The following is a 20,489-nucleotide window of genomic DNA, read 5'->3' on the forward strand; positions in this document are numbered from 1 at the left end:
ATGGCTGAGTAATATTCCATTGTATATATGGACCGATCTCTTGATTTTTTTTTTTTTTTAAGATTTCATTTATTTATTTGAGAGAGAGAGTGAGAGAGAGAGAGAGCACAAGAGGGGGGAGCGGGAGAGGGAGAAGCAGACTCCCTGCTGAGCAGGGAGCCCGATGTGAGACTCGATCCCGGGACTCCAGGATCATGACCTGAGCCGAAGGCAGTCGCTTAACCAACTGAGCCACCCAGGCGCCTGATCTCTTGATTTCTAATGGAGTATGTTCTTCTGTGCTAACTAACTTGGTATTTTTGTCTTCCATCTGCACTGACACACTCTCTGCCCATCTCCCCAAGTAATACAGGTGTTGTGTCATTAGTCCCAAGTCTGTACAGGAACAGATCCATTCCTCCAGCTTACCAATGTCTTCTCTGCTCTCACTACCCTTCAGGTTCTGATGCTTAGCACTAACAATGAAGACTAAAAAGCAGACAGGGGAAGGATCTTTTGAAATCCTATTTGTATTACAAATAAATAGTGCTTCCTTGTAGTTTTACATTTTCAGAGGTTTGGCCCTGTTTTACTTTCATTTTCCAATGACTACAACTGCATCTCCTTAAAACGGGACCACCTGTCCACAACCATAAATCTCCACTTAATACTCTCCTCTTTCCCATCATTAATCTTTGTTTCAACAAGCCTCAAAACTATTGATTAATTTTACTTCATTCCATTCGCATGGGAAGGCTCTTTTGAAACATGGTCAAGCCACCCTAGCTGCCTCAGAAGAGACTATCCAGATAAAAGGGACAGAAGCAAAGTAGAATGAAAACAAAGAACTCTCCTGGCCCATCCTTTCTGAACTTGTATTCCCACCCCAACACTTCTACTATTCTTTCTTGACTTTCTTTCCTTATCACTAATTACATATTTCCTCCCTCTCCTTTCTTCGTCTTCCCTCCTTTTCCCTTCCCCTTTCCTCTCATTCTCTGTCTCTGTCTCTGTCTCTCTCTCTTTCTCACTCTCTTTCATCTGCCCGGAGATAAAGGATTTTTTTTTCCTTCTGTTATATATATCCCGAGTCTAGAATAGTGCCTGACTCGTATAAATGAATGAAGTTACAGAATGAATGAATTAAAAACCATCTAGAAATCCTAACATGTGACTACACAGTCATGCTATGTAGGGTTGTCGATCTGCTGAATGCAAAGCTTGTCTCTGTTAATGTTGCGGTTCAATGGCAATAATATTCTCTAGGCAAAAGATTTCCCTGAGAATAGCTCTGTAGCTCTCTGATATTCCCAGTACACTGCAGTTTTGGTTGTTTGAAACTCAGTGAATGAAAAACTAGAAATACCTTCTTTACCTGAAATGGTAAAAGTTTAGTTGCCTGTCGCAAAAATAAATAAATAAATAAAAAGTTTGAATTCATCCACTTAGATGAGCTGTATTTGCTTAAAGACAGTCTTTTATATGCTTCATGTATAGAGATTCTTCTCATCCAAGAACATCTTTCTGAAGTAGTTGTGGAGGCAAAACTTACAGACACCTTTGATAGGATGGTTCATCATCATTGCTTGTATTTATGGGTGAGCACCTATGTTCACAGAAACAAGGCTTGGCCAATCATGATACCAAATGTTCTGCAGGAAAATACTCAACACCCTCCATTTTTCCAGAACATGAAGTCCTTCTTACCTTCCAAGGTGAGGGGATTTCTTGGTATGGCCGCACGATGCACTTCAGCTCCGGTGGTGGACCAATGGTATGTGGAAGGGAAGATACACTTAGCTTGAAATTTGGACAAAAAGTTTTATTTTTTTATTTGAATAGATTCAGTGATTTAAGGCAAAACTTAGAGCTTGTATTTAGTTATTACCTCTTCCCCACCTCTTCCTCAGCAAATCCTATATATATCTATAGGATATATATATATGTATGTATTTACATATTTGGTGATATTAGCCACATTTTCTCTCATACATACAATCCCATCTCACGTAACAGTCACAGTGACTATTCACATATGAATTAGGGAATTCAGACCTGATGAAACTTCCTGCACCACCCTCCTTCACATTCACCACAATCCAGTCCAATGGCCATCAGTCAGTTTCTTGAACATCTTATATAATATCTCAGCCCAATGGAAATGCCTCTTCCTGACCTTTCTTCTGCTTCAGTTTGAAGCTTCAGCCCTCCTCCCTCAAATTTGTGGAACCCAGGACTAAATTACAATAAAGGGTCCTTCCGTACAGTTAACCAAACTATAAATTTAAAGGGCACAGCTATCCAGATGGCAAGCTCTGCCCAAGATTACTGACCCCAACTGTAAGGAGTTAGGGTCCAACTACAAATTTTGAGGGAAGAGTCTACACAAGATCAACCTAATTTTTTTTTTTTTTAAAGATTTTATTTATTTATTTGAGACAGAGAGAATGAGAGAGAGAGAGAGAGCACATGAGATGGGGGAGGGTCAGAGGGAGAAGCAGGCTCCCTGCCGAGCAGGGAGCCCGATGCGGGACTCGATCCAGGGACTCCAGGATCATGACCTGAGCCGAAGGCAGTCGCTTAACCAACTGAGCCACCCAGGCGCCCCAAGATCAACCTAATTTTTGACACCAACTTCAAATTTGTGAGTTTCTCAAAACTACCCTCAGTTTCAATAATTTTCTAGAAATTATTTGCTAGTGGAGTCTTAAAACTCAACTCACTAAAACTTATACTGAAAATTTAAATATCACATTTACATGTATTACAGGAAAAAGATACATTAAATTTAGCTATGGGAAGATACACATAGGGAGGTTTCCAAATGGAAGTTTCCATTGTCCCCAGGGTGCATTACTTTCCTAGCATTGAAATGTGACAATACACTTAGAATATTGTCAATCTGGGAATCTGCTGTGAACTAAGATGCCCAGAGTTTTTATTGAGGTCATTACATATGCATGATTGATTTATTATCTATGTAATTGAACTCAATCTCCAGCAATCTCCTGAAGGTTGGGCTCATATCACTTGGCCCAAAGCCCCCACCCTAAATCAAATGGTTGGTCTTGCTGGTGTGGCCAACTCCCACTCTTACACTATTTGGTGTGGCTGTCTCCACCGTGGTAAGATTTAAGAATGATCATGATTACTAGAAATGAAGAGGTTTTCACCTGGAGAAATGTTAACTGAGGAGATATCCTTAAAGGTATGCCTATGTACCAGTCCCAGAAACAAGAAGCCACTATTACTCTATTATAAGATTATCTGAGAGTAGGAGATACACAGTACTTAAATCTGGGGTTATAGGTTAAACAAAAAAAAGTTCCCAGTGTTCTGAAATATCAATAAACATAGTAGAAATGGGAGGAAATGGCAATACTAAAGTTTCTAGCATTTCCCTCTTTTATGGAGTACAAATCTAATTTAGTGTTGGATATAGGCAATTTCTTTGAGATAAAACTATCATAAGACAGCTTTTAGTTACACAAAGTTCAACTCCCATTTAGCTGAATCCCAATGTTTAGAGACACAGCAGTTTCAAGGAGCTGGAAAAACACTGTTTTGAGGGAAAATGAGGCATATAGGTAAACAATTGTATTTTAAAAACATATGCTAGATTAGAGGTAAGGGGCACTGGTAGAAGAGATGGTATGATATATGCTCCTAATGTGGCGCCTTAAGTTGCATTTTCCTGCTTGGGTAGAGGAGTAAATAACAGATGTTGACAGAGATTCTAGTGTTGGCTCCATAGCCATGATCACTGTAGTCCTACACATGTACCAAATTACAATTTACTTTTTCTAGAGTGTGTAGATTGTCTAAATATTTTTTATTATAATAAAATTTTACAAGTGTTTACTATAACACCAATGGCATTACTGATGGATACCGCTATGCATATAAATTTCTATTCATATATCTATTTCCTTAGGGCACCTTTATAGACGTTTTCTCACTGGATAAAAGAAATGTATGTCATCTTTACAGTTTCTTGTGCTTGTGGATACCATATAAATTGGTACTGCCGTTTTAAGTGCAATATGATGAATATGTCTAAAATGTAGTACCAGTTTCCCTCATCAGGCCACAACATTCTTCTCATCCAGCCATGAACATAACACTTTGATAACACCCCATTTCAACCTATATAAATGCCAATATATAATACTCAAAGTTATTAATTTTTCATTTTTATTTCTTATTACATTCATTTCATTTTTATAACTGGCATGTCTTGGTTACTAAAAGGTTGTTCACCTTTTATTCATATGACTATTTATATATTTTTTTCTATTGAGGTATAATTGACATATTAATTTTAGGTATGTAACCTAATGATTTGATATTTGTACATCTTATAAAATGATCACCACAATAATTCTAATTTACATCCATTCCCATACATAGTTACAATTTTTTCTTTTGATGAGCACTTTTAGTATTTGCTCTCTTAGCAACTTTGAAATGCGCAGTGCAGTATTAGCTATAGTCATCATGTTGTACGTTACATCCCTCTGACTTATTTATGTTATAACTGGAAGTCTGTGCCTTTTGACCCCCTTCAACAGTTTCACTCACCCCACCCTCCATCCCCAACCTCTAGCAACCACCAATCTGTTCTATGTACCTATGAGCTTGGTTTTCTTTGGTTTGGTTTGGTTTAAATTCCACATATAAGTGAGATCATACAGCATTTGTCTTTGTCCGGCTTATTTCACTTAACATAACTGTCTCAAGTTCCATCTATGTTGTTGCAAATGGCAAGATATCATTCTTTTTTACAGATATATATAGATAGATAGATAGATAGATAGATAGATAGATAGATAGATAGATATAGATATAGATATAGATATAGATATAGATATAGATAGATATAGATATATAAAGATATATTTATCTTTATTTATTCATTCATCCACAAGTGAACACTAAGGTTGTTTCCAATCTTGGCTATTGTGAATAATGCTGTAATAAACATGGGTATGTATATTCTCATCGAAATCTTGTTTTCATTTTCTTTGTGTATATACCCAGCAGTGAAATAGCTGGATCCTATGGCAGATCTACTTTAAATTTTCTCAGGAACATCCATATTGTTTTCTATAGTGGTTAGACAGACTAATTTACATTCCCACCAACAGTGTACAAAAGCTCTCTTTTGCCACATCCTCTCCAGAACTTGTTGTCTCTTGTTTTTTCAATGATAACCATTCTAATAGGTATGACATGGTATCTCATTATGGTTTTGATTTGCATTTCCCTGATGATTAGTTATGTTGAGCACTTTTTAATGTATTTGTTGGCCATTTGCTCGTCTTCTTGGGAGAAATATTTATTCAGATTTTTTTGCCCATTTTTTAACTGAACTGTCTTTTTTTTTTTTTTTTTTTTTTTTGCTATTGAGTTGTATGAGATTTTTACATATTTTGAATATTAACTCTCTATCAGATATATGATTTGTAAATATGTTTTCCCATTCAGGAGATTGCCTTTCCATTTTGTTGATAACTTCCTTTGCTGTGTAGAAACATTCTAGTTTGATGTAGTCACTTGTTTATTTTTGCTTTTGTTGCCTTTGCTTTTAGAATCAGGTACAAAAAAATCATCTCCAAGACTGATGTCAAGGACAATACAGCCTATGTGTTCTCCTAGGAGTTATATGGTTTTAAGTATTTTATTAAGTTTTTAATCCATTTTGACTTAATTTTTGCAGATAATGTAAGATAGTAGTCCAATTTCATTCTTTTGAACGAGGCTATCCAGTTTTTCCAGCATCATTAATGGAAGAAACTGTACTTTCCTCACTGTATATACTTGGATTTTTTGTCATAAACTAATTGTCCATATATGCATAGGCTTATTTCTGAGTTCATTATTCTGTTCCATTGATCTGTATGTCTATGTATTTTTTTCTTTTATAAGATGCTTATAATTTCTCTGGCCATACTTTATATGGTAATATAGGGTTTTGCTCATTATTTTATATATCAACTCATTATTTATTTAATGTTAGAATGACATGTCTAAAGTATGTTCCTTAGTTTGTTGTCTTTGATTTTGATATTCATGTTTTTCAATATCATCATTTAAAATTTGTAGCTAGTCACATCTATCAGTCATCACCATCTCCACCTTATATTTTCTTCTTCTGTTTAGAAAAGCTTTCTTTGTTAGAACTTTTAAATATTCACTTATATTTACTTCTGTTTTTTTTTTTTTTTAAGATTTTATTTATTTATTTAACAGAGACAGAGATAGCAAGAGCAGGAACACAAACAGGGGGAGTGGGAGAGGGAGAAGCAGGCTTCTCACTGAGCAGGGAGCCCGATGTGGGACTCGATCCCAGGACCCTGGGATCATGACCCGAGCCGAAGGCAGAGGCTTAACGACTGAGCCACCCAGATGTCCTACTTCTGGTTTTGTAGCTCTATGTTCTGTATTTAATTTCCTTTTAAATCACCTTTTTTAGTAATGAAATTTTAAATACTTATGATATAAATAAACCTTGGGCCCCTCATGACCCAATCTCTTTTCCAGGATACCACAATTAAAACCAGAAACCTTAATGAGCAATATAGACCTTTATTCTAAATCTCCTTAAGGAGATTTTTCTTACAGAGTCTCATTAAACATCCTATTTATTCAGTTCTCCAATTCTCTACATGTTTTCCCTCAAGGCAAATGCTAAAATTTCTCTCTGATAGTTTCCCATCATTCTCTGCTCTTCACCCCCAACATACACCCTTATGCTTTTTTCAGAATATCATTCACCTGCCTAAAGAGAGTTTCTGGACACTCAATCTTCCTTCTCTATTTGTCAAGAGAAGCATGTAGGACCTAGTAAAAAATATAAATCATCACTTGCTTTCAAAAAATTCCTTCTAAAAAATGTCATAGATAATAAAAATCTTTTTTGTTGCATATAATTGCTAGCATTGTTTTCTGAGATTACTATTTTTTCCCATTGACCTATCTATTCTGTACCTGTAGCATGTCATAATTATTAGAGCTTTATGATTATTTGTGCCAGTTATCTCATTATTCCACTGCTTAAATCGCTTTATAATTGTCACTTGTTTGTTGTTCCAAATGGGTTTTGAGATATTTGTTTGAGTTTAATAAATATCCATTTGGAGTTTCAGGAAAGTCATTCTAAATTATTACACAAAGTTAATATAAATGCATATCTTGGGGCACCTGGGTGGCTCATTCGGTTAAGCATCTGCCTTTGGCTCAGGTCATGATCCCAGGGTCCTGGGATCAAGTTCTGCATCAGGCTTCTTGTTCAGTGGGGAACCTGCTTCTCCCTCTCCCTCTGCTGCTCCCCCTGCTTGTGCTCTCTCGCTTTCTCTGTCAAATAAATAAAAATAAAAAAATAAAAAAAGATAAATGCATACCTTTTAAATAATTTTCTTCCAAAGCATGGCCATGCTATAGCTTTCTATTGAGCTGGTTTTTACTTATAGTCATAAATAAAATGAAAAAAAATTAATAGGAAAGATAAAAATTTGTTAAGATAAAAAGTTGATAACATTGAACATTTTTCACTGCCCTTTATATAATTTGAAGCAGGATGTGATGTGAGAGTTAACTTTGCATCTTGATAAGAGAAATGGTTTTCTTTATTCAGTCCATGCACATTGCTTATTCTGTTTAGAGTATTCACTTATTATATTTAAATCACCTTTGCTCAGTAAAACAGCAATTAACCTTTCCCAAAATAATTCTCACCAAGATTTTGTAGCAATAATTTGAATTATCTTTCCATGGGAAATACTGGATAGAAACAGGAACAGAGAAAAGATTTTGAGGAAAAAAATATGTGATTATTTTACACATGAAATATTTAATAGAATTATTTGGGTACATTTTACTTGAATGTCAAGTAATTTGGAAGAAGAGGAAAGTTTAATTAAATCAAAAGTAAATCAAAATATAGTTGATAAATGTTAACTATCCCTTTGCCAGTGATGAGAGCAAACAATATAGTCATTGTTGAATATTTTTGAATCCCTTGGTTTTTTCTAAGTCATGTCATCTTCAGTGGTATTTTTTCTCAGAGGATATATATATATTATTTCTTTACTTTTTATTTATCTTCTCTTATTTTGTCTCTGATATTGAGTAAAAGTTGTTGAGCAGTGTTAAAGAGTAGTTTATTCATTCAAAAAATAATTACTAATTACATCTTGTGTTAGGCCCAGCAGATACTGTAGTGATCAAGCTCTCAGGAAATTTGTTTTATTAGGAGAGATGGTATATTGATAATATAATACATAAATAATAATATAAATAAACAACATAATTTTAGATTTTAAAAAGTGCTCTAATGATTAGGTTGTCAGATAAAATTCCAGGACACCCAGTAAGATACAAATTTGAGATAAACAATGAATAGATTTTTGTTTTTCAGATTTTTTTTTTTTTGTATAAGTGTGACTCAGATATTGCATGGTACATGTTTATACTAAAAAATGGTATATGCATTGTTTATCTGAAATTACAGTTAACAAGTTATCAGATATTTTTATTTGCTAAATCTGGCAACTCCATCTAAACAATATAATGAAAATAAGAAGCTACATCATAGGAGCAGAAGAAATGAGATTTGAGGGATGGATACAAGCCAATCTGAAAAGAACTAGAAAAGACCATGCCAAGCATTATGAATGTATGTGCAGGCTCATAGGAAAGAAAGGGCTCCATCACCTTTAAGGATTATAAAGAAGGCCAGTGTGGCTGGATATAAATGAACACGAGGGAGAAGTTGAAAAGAAATTCACAAGCTAGATTGTGCAGAGCCTTTTGTCAGCAAAAGTGAGATTGTTTCTGAAGTTATTTCGTGTCCTCTATAGGTCTTTTCCCTATTCTGTTTCTTTTTTTTTCTTTTTCTTTTTTTAAGATTTTGTTTATTTATTTGACAGAGAGAGACACAGCGAGAGAGCGAACACAAGCAGGGGGAGTGGGAGAGGGAGAAGCAGGCTTCCCGCTGAGCAGGGAGCCCGATGCGGGGCTCGATCCCAGGACGCTGGGATCATGACCTGAGCCGAAGGCAGACGTTAACGACTGAGCCACCCAGGTGCCGCCTCCCTATTCTGTTTCTATCTCTGTAACTCCTCTATGGTAGAAACTGTTATCTATTCCTTTTTTTTTCCCCATAAGAACAGAAACTTCAGGTAGGTGCATGACCAATTAGAATAAAGCAAATACTTTTTCCAGTATCCTTTGCAGACAGGTGTGAGGATATATGCAATTGTTTATTTCTGGGCTCTCTATTCTACTCCCTCCGTCTATATGTCTTTCTTTATGCCAGTACCACATTGTTTTGATTACAGTAGTGTTATAGTTACTTTTGAAATCAGGAACTATAATACTTCCAATTTTTTGTAGGATTGTTTTGGGTATTTGTGATTTTTTGTAATTCCATGTGAAATTTTAGGATGGATTTTTCTTTTTTGACAGAAATTCATTGGAGTTTTGATAGGGATTACGTGGAATCTGTACATCACTTTGGGTAGTGTTGATTATTGTTATTGAACTTAACAATATGAAGTCTTCCAATCCATGAACGTAGGGCGTCTTTCCATTTATTGGTGTATTTAATTTCTTTAGCAGTGTTTTGTAGCTTTCAGTGCATTTTTATTTTTACATCCTTGGTTGTTTATTCCTAAATATTTTATTCTTTCTGATACTGTAAAATAAATGAAATTTTTGGAATAAATTAATTTATTTTTCCAATTGTTCATTGTTAGTGCACAGAAACAACTAATTTTTGTGTCTTGAATATATCCTGTCACTTTGCTGAATTTGATTATTAGTTCTAATGGCTGTGGAATCTTCAGGGTTTCCTATATACAAGCTCATGTTATCTGTGAATAAAGATACTTTTACTTCTTTATTTTAAACTTAGATGCCTTTTATTTCTCTTTCTTGCCTATTTGCTCTGGGTAGGTTATTTAGTATTGTATTAAATAGAAGTGGAAAAATCAGGCATTCTTGTCTTAACCAGGATCTTAAACAAAAAACTTTCAGTCTTTCACCATTAAATGTGATGTTAGTTGTGGATTTTTCATTTGTGGCCTATACTATGTTAAGGTAGTTCCTTCTGTTCCTATTTTATTGTGTGTTTTTATCACAAAAGGGTATGGGATTTTGTTAAATGTTTATTCAACATTAATTGACATGATCATGTGGGTTTCCCCTCCTTCCTTTTTTTATGTTAATGTATTATATTGTATTGATTTTCTTGTGTTGAACCATCCTTGCATTCTAGGAACGAATCCCAATTGGTCATGGTATATAATCATTTTAATTTGCTGTTGAATTTGGTTTACTAGTATTTTGTTGAATATTTTTGCATCACTATTCATCAGATATATTGGTTTTAATTTTACGTTTTTGTAGTATCTTTGTCTGGCTTTGGTATTAGGATAATACTGGCCTCATCGAATGAATTAGTAAGTGTTCCCCCTCCTTTTTTTTTTTTTTTTTTCCAGTTTTTAAAAATAGTTTGAGAAGGATTGGTGTTAATTATTCTTCAAATATTTAGTAGAATTCACCAGTGAAGCCATTTAGTCCCGGACTTTTTTTTGTTGGGAAGTTTTTGATTATTGATCCAATTTCCTTTATAGGTCTATTCAGATTTTCTATTTCTTCATGATGTAGTTTTTGTAGTTTGTTTGATTCTAGAAATTTGATCATTTCATCTAGGTTATCCAATTTGCTGGCAAAGAACTATTCACAGTACTTTTTCTTATAATCATTCTTATTTCTGTAAAATCAGTAGTAATATTCCCACTTTAATTCTGATTTTGGTTATTTTTGTCTTCTACCCCCTTTTTTTATGGTGCAAAGTTTTGCCAATTTTGTTCATCTTTTCAAGGAATGAGATCTTGGTTTCATTGATTTTCTCTATTGTTTTTCAGGTCTCTATTTACCTCTGCACTAATCTTTATTATTTCCTTCTTTTGGTAGACTTAGTTTAATTATTGTTTGTTTGTTAGTTTTTTGTACTTTGTGTATTTCCTTAAGGTATGAAATTAGATTGTTGATTTTTCTTCTTTCTTAATGCAAATGTTTGTAGGTATAAATTTCCACGTTAACATTGTTTTCACTGCATCCCATATGTTTTTGTATGTTGTGTTTTCATTTTCTTTTGTCTGAAGCTATTTTCTAGTTTCCCTCATGCTTTCTTCTTTGACCTATTAGTAGTTTAAGAGTGTATTATTTAATTTCTGCATATTTGTGAATTTTCCAATTTTTCTTCTGCTGTTAATTTCTAGTTCCATTCAACTGTGATCAGAAAGTTATTTTATATGATTTTTAATTTTTAAATTTATTAAGACTTGTTTTGTGGTCTAACAGGGCTTATCTTGGAGAATATTCCATGTGCTCATTACCTTCTTTCTTAAACTCTTATCACCAGCTAGACTTTAAGCCTTTACTGCCCAAATGCTTGTACTCACTAACTTTTGTCTTACATTTTCCCCTAAGCTCTTTTAAGACTTTTAAGACTTTTAAGACTTTACTTTAAGCCTTTTAAGACTTTTAAGACTTTACTTTAAGCCTTTACTGCCTAAATGCTTGTACTCACTAACTTTTGTCTTACATTTTCCCCTAAGCTCTTCTTTCCTGCTTCCCTCTTAACTCAGGCAGATGAAATCTAAAACCACTCCCCAGGTAATGGCAACTGCCCTGACAAAATCTCCCACCAGCCCAGACCACCCAGACCATTTGAACTACACCTGACTCATGCCTGCACAGATGGACCATGGAATGACCTGTGGAATGATCTACAATTACCTTTACCTCATTATAATACTAAATCTCCACCCAAGGAGGAGCCTCAGCCTAATTTACATAATATACAATGTGTGTATGGTGTGTTTCCTTAAGGCACATGTGCGACCTTATACCTGCCTCTACATGGATGACAAACTTCCCTATCTAGATATTCATCCTAACCCTAAACAAAAGGAAACTATTCACACTCTCTCCTGGAATGATGGTTTTGGAAGCCATTCTCCATGATCTTTTTTGCTGCAAATAGAAGTTTTCTTTATGTGGCAACAAACCTAGTACAGTTTCTGACTTGCTAAGGAGTGAACTCATATTGGTTTGGTTTACACCCTCTCTTCCCCTTTTTTTGTTATTTGCATAAGATGTAACCAAGACTATAATCTGCCTATTTATTGCATTTCTTGATGAAAAAGGAAAAAATAACATGTGTACCAATTATTTTACATGTATCTTTTCCTGGGCTGGTTTTTTCTTTTTGTCTAAATATCTCTTAAAAATATGATTAATTTTTGTTTTTCAGTGGTGAATTTTCTAGCTAAAGCTCCACTTGTTTTTAAGAAATAATTGAAAGATAGAAATGACTGGGTCCACTTGAAAAATAAATAACTTTACTTTTTGAGCCAGAAGAATGTGTTAAGATCACTACCATCTAAATATATAGATTAAGTTTTGTTTCTAAACAAATATATCCCCAGGCATAATTTCGTTGTGTCTCTAACCTATATTATTTTAAGTGAGGTAAAACAAAATAAATCAAATCAAATCAAGTACAAGAAAAAAGTAAGCACTACAACTCAGTCTTGAATCAATTAGAGCTCCTAAGTAAATTATAAAGATGCATTAATCAGCTAAATATAAAGAGAACTTTAAATACTTTCAATATTAGATCATGATAACTAAATAACTGAAACTTTTTTCAAAAGTGACTTAAGTTGCTTTTCTGGAATTTTACAGACAAGGCTAAAATTTCTTCTCAATAGGGGTTTATATTTTCTACCACTAGACAAATAGGAAGGCCTGGGTTTTTAATGTCTCTAGTTTTATTATTTATATATTTCACCTGCATATTTTAGTCATGACAACTGAAATGTTCAAAAAGAAATATGCAAAATAGATCTTCTGATGACAATTCATTTTATTTGAAAAGATCATATGCCTTAATCCCTAAGGTAACCTCTCAGTCAAAGGCTAAAATTGTACAAGATTTGGATGTTGTGTTCTATCAGAATTCAACACTTACTTATTTTTAAAACATGTTATGTTATCTTTTTATTTGTGGTATTCAAAATCACTATGAAATTCCCCTGCAAGTATTTATAAAACTATTTGATCATCAGAATTGAATTCACTGTAGCTTAGCAACAACTTGTAAAAGAAAGTTATAGAGAATATGGTTCAATTGAATAATCATAACAGGCAAAACAGTAACTTCCTTATTATTCTATACTTTCTTATTTTCTAGCTTATAAAATACAATCTTTACTTGAATTTTCCATAGGTAGAACATCATCACCATCTATCTAATTGGTTATACAAATTACACTTTAAAAGACACAAATTTAATTTTAATATGTATCTATTGATTTCATAAATCATTGTATTTATAATTAAATTGTCATCCAGCTGATGCAGGGACACAGAAAAAATGAAACAGCTTAATGAGCTTTCTCTAAGCCATTGCCCACCAGCTTAAAAAGCAGTTCAGTCTTGTTTACATAAAAGAAATACTTCTTTAGACCCACTATAAACTATGGATTTACAGTTATAATTATTTTTCTCATTGACTTCTATATTATACTGAGGAACCTGCTGTGATTCAGGATCTGCTTTTAGATGCACTTTCATCAGACAGTTTTTAAAGTATATTTGCATATCTCAATTCAATTACATTAAAATTATTTTAATCATTTTTAATCTAAACTGCATCTTTTAGTTATTTTTTTCCCTTCTAATCTGAATCATTCTGCCCTTATTTGTGTAAAAATTCATGCTGACTTTTTCATTTTTTCCTTATGATTTGAGAACCAACTTTGATCTATCTAATTAAAACTTCTTTGAGGAACAAAACATAAAATGACTGCCAGGAGGCAGTCTGAAGTTATTTGAAATGATTTGAACATCAATGCTCTAACTTTCCACAGCACCCTCAAGTGTTTGCAAAACCAAGTAAACAAATTGCATGATCTTTCCAAAGTATAATTAGTATTCAGTTATACTAAACTCTGGTGCCTTGATAAGCCAATCTGACATACAGCCATACTAAGATGTTAGCAAAACAATTCTGATGATAGGCTACCTATAGATAAATATTGTTTGGGTGGAACAAAGGATTTTAAAGAAAGAAAACAGGATAAAACAGATTGCAGATTTACTCCTATTGAGAAACACAGAAAAAAAGAATAAAAAGAGGAGAAATGTAGGCTGACATAAACAATAAATAAAGGGAAAGAGCCAAATCCCAGAAAGATGTTGACAGGAATGAAAATAGAGACATTTAAAAAAATGTAAATCTAGAGCTATTGCTTAAATTTCCTCTCCATAGATAGCTTATTTCCTTCTATGAAGCTCTGCAGTATTGCTGAGTGAGTAAGCCAAATGTAAATGAAGCTGTTGAAGCATAAATGGAGAACTAAGAGGTGAGAAAATGTTATGCTAATAATCAAAGAGGTCTCTGAAGATCATGGGGAAAAAAGTACATAAGGGCCAAGATAGAGTTATCCATTTGATCTCTGGGACTTGCTAGAAATTATGCTAATATATAAGAAAAAGAGATTCCTAGTACTTTTAAAAATGCTTATTTATATAAAGTGAATAACACGTTTTTCTAGGATAGAAATTTCACAGACAGTGTAATTCTTTAGGACTATAATAAATGTTCATTATATCCATTATATCAAAAGGCATATCGCTGCTATTAGACATTTGTAAACATTTAATTTGGGGAATTTAAACTCAAGAGTGAAGAAAGTACTGAAAAGGTAGTTCTAAAATAACAGTCATTTTACTATGTGTTGAATATGGCAGTGATTATGTGGTTTTCATACATTCAGTCATTGGCTAGTCTATATCTAAACCTTTCTAAGACATAATATGGTTGTGGATGGATTTTGTACCGGGAAATGCTTCATTATTTGGATAATAAAATTAATGAAATATACACATAGCGATACACACATATTTTATTCTGTATGTCAATCAAAACTCTGAAAGGTTTTATGTTGGCTACATCGTGGCTTTGTGTATAATTTCTTAACTTGATAACAACTATAATAACCACTCTGATGCTGGCAGGCCGGGTCCAAGGACCCACAGAGGGTCCTGCAGGAGCAGCCCAGAGGGTCCTCGGCTTCATGAAGGATGGAAATCATATGTGAGTCAGCAGGAGGTGAAAGCAGAGTTTTAGTGAAGATATATAGAGAGATACAGAATGAGCATCCAGGAGACTTCAAAGGGAAAGGAAGGAGTCTCATTTTTGCTTGGGACCTGGGGTTTTTATTGGCAATTGTGGTCTGGTGCACGGGTCCTTTCAGGCATCCAGGGACTGGTCAGAACAAGGTGTCCAGGTGTCTTTCATAGGTCACTCATTCCCTGGAGCCAGGGGTCTTGATGTCAAGATATCTAGAGCCAGTGGTCTGGAATAGGCACATGGTGACTCTGCCTGGTTATTCCTTAGATATCATCTATTGTGCTGGAAGACTCTAAAGATAGCATCATCTCTTTGTCCCTTATAAGGAGGACATGCATTAAGGCATGTGTAGGACAAGGGTGCTGGTCCTAGCAAGAATAGAAGCAGGAAAAGAAGCAAAGAGGGGAAAAAAAAAACCACAAAACAAAACTTTTTCTTTCAGGGCTTCCCTTCAGATTCCCTATCTCATCTTCAAAGGTTATATTCATAAAACACAAATTGCTAAATAAAAAAATAGTTGATGCTTCTTTTGAGCTTCCTTAAAGTGGATCAACGGCATAGATACTATAATCAGGCAAATACATTTTAATTCAGGTTAAAACATTCTCATGTCTAATGGCCATAATATTATTTTTGTAAAATGATAAAAATAATAATGAAGGACAGTCGGAAGAAAGGCAGTCAGGGACAAGGGCCCTCCCCACCCTAAGAGGAAACCACCCTTAAAAGGATTTTACACCACCCTGGAAGGAGGTCACCACCCTTTCCCACGTGAACAACTACCTGATAGGTAGATGAGCACATGAACAAAAACCTGATTGGGTGACAGGTACATGGAGGATTAATCAGATTAAAACAGCACACTAACATTCTCATAAAAACCCCTAGACTTAGAAATTCCAGCAGCAACTCTCTGGGGTCCCCTCCCTCTTCAGGAGCTTTGTACTATGACTCAATAAAGTTTGCTTTGCTGCCCACCACTCTTCCTCTGGTCTACCTCTTCATTCTTTGAAGCGGTGTGACCAAGAACAGAGGGCACTCTAAAGGAAAAGAAACGCTGAAAAGATAATAAAATGACTGAAAGATATAATTTTAATTGAAATGTAATACAATGATTAAAAAAACAAACTGAATATATTTCTTCCATATAAGAAATTTATTATGGAAAAATAAATGGAAGGTAGGAACACAGTAAGCAAATCAGTGAAGTATGCTATATTTTCACCTTGATAAAGAACACAACAAAAACATAATTACAAAATAATGCACTTTTGTTCCATAAATTAGCATATCTCTGCTAACCAATTGTGCTGTTTATTTCATTCACATTTGAACTAAAAATTCCAGCTTCTGTGAGTTAGAAAACAGTATCATAATTCCATATTTTTATTTTTTAAAAATGTCACACTATTTTTTTTAGCAGCTTTATAACATGCTTCATTTTATACTGTCACCAGCATTTTTGAGTGTCCATTTCACTCACTTCCATTCAGGGAATGAACAGCACATTTAAGTCTTTGCAGCTTTGGCAAATGAAAGTTGGTATTCATTTCAGTGTGTAGTTCTTTGATCACTATTAAATTGAGCACATTTTCATATGATTATTATTCATGTTTTTTTTTCTCCCTGAAAATTGTTCTTGCTCAACACTTTTTGTGTTGAAGTAGAAGTTTATTTTTTTAAGTTTTTAGTTTAATTCCAGTTAGTTAACATACGGTATTATATTAGTTTCAGGTGTACAATATAGTAATTCAACACTTCCATACAACACCCAGTGTTTATCACAAGTGAGATCCTTAATCCCCATCACCTATTTCACCCATCCCCTCGCCCAACTCCTTTTTGGTAAACATCAGTTTGCTCTCTACAATTAAGAGTCTGTTTCTTAGTTTGTCTTTTTCTCTAGCTCTTTTTTTCCCATTTGCTCTTAAATTCCACATATGAGTGAAATCATATGGTATTTGTCTTTCTCTAACTGACTTATTTCACTTAGCATTATACTCTCTAGCTCTATCCATGTCATTGCAACTGGCAAAATATCATTCTTTTTTATGGTTGAATAATATTTCAATATTATTGGAATACACACACACACACACACACACACACACACACACACACCACCTCTTCTTTATCCATCCATCAATGGATGGACACGTAGGCTGCTTTCATATCTTGGCTATTGTAAATAATGCTGCTATAAACAGAAGGGTGCATGTATCCATTTGGATTAATGTTTTTGTATTCTTTGGGTAAATACTCAGGAGTGCAATTTCTGGGTCATAGGGGTAGTTCTATCTTTAACTTTTTGAGGAACCTCCATACTGTTTCCAGAGTGGCTGTACCATCTTGCATTTCCACCAACAGTGCACAAGGGTTCCTTTTTCTCCATATCCTCCCCAACATCCATTTTTTCTTGTGTTGTTGATTTTAGCCATTCTGACAGGCATGAGGTGATAGCTCATTGTGGTTTTGATTTGTGTTTCCTTGATGATGAGCATCTTTTCATGTGTCTGTTGGCCATTTGCATGTCTTTTTTGGAGCAATGTCTGTTCATGTCTTCTGCCCATTTTTAACTGGATTATTCATTTTTTGGGTGTTGAGTTTTCTAAGTTCTTTATATATTTTGGATACTAACCCTTCATCAAATATATCTGATATGTCATTTGCAAATATCTTCTCCCATTCTGTAGGCTGCCTTTTAGTTTTTTTTGATTGTTTCTTTTGCTGTGCAGAAGCTTTTTATTTTGATGGGTCCCAATAATTTATTTTTACTTTTGTTTCCCTTGCCTCAGGGGACCTATCTAGAAAAAAGTTTCTAAGGCCAACATCAGAGAAGTTAGTGTCTCTGCTCACTTCTCGGATTTTTATGGTTTCATGTCTCACATTTAGGTCTTTAATCCATTTTGAATTTATTTTTATGTATGGTATAAGAAAGTGGTCTAGTTTCATTTTTGTGTGTGTGTTGCAATCCAGTTTTCCCAACACTATTTGTTGGAGATACTGTCTTTTTCCCATTGGATATTATTTCCTACTTTGTCAAAAATTAGTCAACCTTACAGCTGTGGGTTTATTTCTGGGTTTTCTATTCCATTCTATTGATCTATGTGTCTATTTTTGTGCCAGTACTCTACTGTTTGGATTATTACAGCTTTGTAATGTAACTTGAAGACTGGAATTGTGATGCCTCTAGCTTTTCTCTTCTTTTTGAAGATTGCTTTGGCTATTTGGGGACTTACGTGGTTCCATACAGATTTCAGGACTCTTTGTTCTAGTTCTATGAAAAATGCTGTTGGTATTTTGCTAGGGATTGTATTGACTGTGTAGTTTGCTTTTGGTAGTATAGATATTTTAACAATATTTGTTCTTCCAATCCATGAGCATGGAATATCTTTCCATTTCTTTGTGTTGTCATTAATTTCTTTCTTCACTGTTTTATAGTTTTCAGAGTACAGCTCTTTCACCTCTTTGGTTAGGCTTATTCCTAGGTATCTTATTATTTTTTTGGTGCAATTGTAAATAGGATTGTTTTCATAATTTCTCCTTCTGCTGCTTCATTATTGGTGTACATAATTCCATATTGTTAATCATGTGCTGACCCAATGTAAAACTTTTCAGTTCCATTTTTAAAAATAAGTAAAATAATAAGTAGTAAATATTCTTACATGAGAACAATTCTTAGTTTGAATTTAAAGTAAAGGCAACAAATGTTGCGTGGTGTTTATTTAAATTTCTTTTAACTTATTCCCAGGATATACTTCTGATTCTACACAATATCAAGGACTAAACTATTTTGCTAGTATTTTTGAGAAATGAAATTTGAGAAATTTATCTGGAACTAAGGTCAATTAAGTAATCAAGATAATGTTTATCTTATTGTGAAAGTTTGCTTATTGTATAGAAAATTATGTTTGTACAGATTTATATAAAAACACATTTATTATATCTATATTCATGAATTAAAAGAGGCAAGGAAATTCAATTTGATCTAGAAATACTATTCTCTGAGGATCTTATACAAATACCCACCATTGTAAATATCATGGGGATTTAAAAATTACCCCTTCCTTTTGGCAGTCAGTGGTCAGAGATCATATCATATAAGTGTGTGTGTGTGTGTGTGTGTGTGTGTGTTATTGTAGTTTTTTGTTTGTTTTCTAGAAGCAGATATTGAGATAAAAATTTGAGTGGAAATAATTATTTTGAAGCACAAGTGTCATGGTTGAAATGTGAGAAAACTACAAGGAAGAGAAGGTAGTCATAAGGGTATGTTTTGGTTAGCTACTGTGGTCAGCAAATGCAATTCAATCCACAGAGAAAACTCTAGAAAGTGGTATAAAATCACACCTCAAAAATGATCTCACTTGAGATGCAAGGGAACTGTATATTTATCCATTTATCCATCCCAGAGTGTTGTGAAGCCCCTGAACATTTCCAGCACTAAAAGTTCACAGACTACAACTTTTGTGCTTCCAGAAAAAGTCCTAAGGCACAAGGATGTAGAGATTGGCACTGGAAACTAACCATAATATACTGAACTACTTGTGTATTGGGCAGGGCATAGCAATAAAAGCCACTGTCTTCACCTTACATTATTCAGGCCCTATGTTAAATGCCCACCTCTCTTAATTTTACTGTTCCTTAAAGGTTGGTTGCAATTCAAAACAACAACACCAACACATTACAAGAAGATGTAACCAATTGCTGCAGTTGGTTCTGAGGCTGGCCACAGCTGATATTCTTTATATTCTTCTTCTACTGTTCATGTTAGGTTTCCCTCAACTTGAGTCAGCACTTCAGCTAGCGAAGAGTACTGGTGCATCTGATAAATTATACTTTCATGCCTGAGGGTTCCTTTGGTTATCATGTCTTCATCAGATTGTGTTTCCTGTGATTGCCATTTAAGATTATGATTCAATGAAAGCATTAAGAGGTCCCCTAAGGAATCTCCTTAGCTCCAGATATCTCTCTCCCTACCTGCATTACACAGCAGCAACACAACCTCCTTGTAATTGTGGTCAGTTATCTCTGCCAGTATAGTTAACTTTCTTTTTGATTGTTGTTTTATTGGCATAAGGAGCTCAAAATAACTAAGTTAAGTCAATAATTTTAAGTTTCATGAAATCCTTCACATGTTCTTGGGTAAAAGCATTCCCTTCTCTCCAAACTAGGACTTCTAGTCAATAAGGCCAAAAGCTGCTAAATGAGGCAAAAAAAAGTACTCAATTGTGTCACTGGGAACAATGGTGAGAGGGCACTCAGACAAAGGTATTCTATATACTGGGAATATTATAGGTAT

This window comes from Halichoerus grypus, chromosome 3 (genome assembly GCF_964656455.1).
Source record: "Halichoerus grypus chromosome 3, mHalGry1.hap1.1, whole genome shotgun sequence".
Taxonomy (NCBI): Eukaryota; Metazoa; Chordata; class Mammalia; order Carnivora; family Phocidae; genus Halichoerus; species Halichoerus grypus.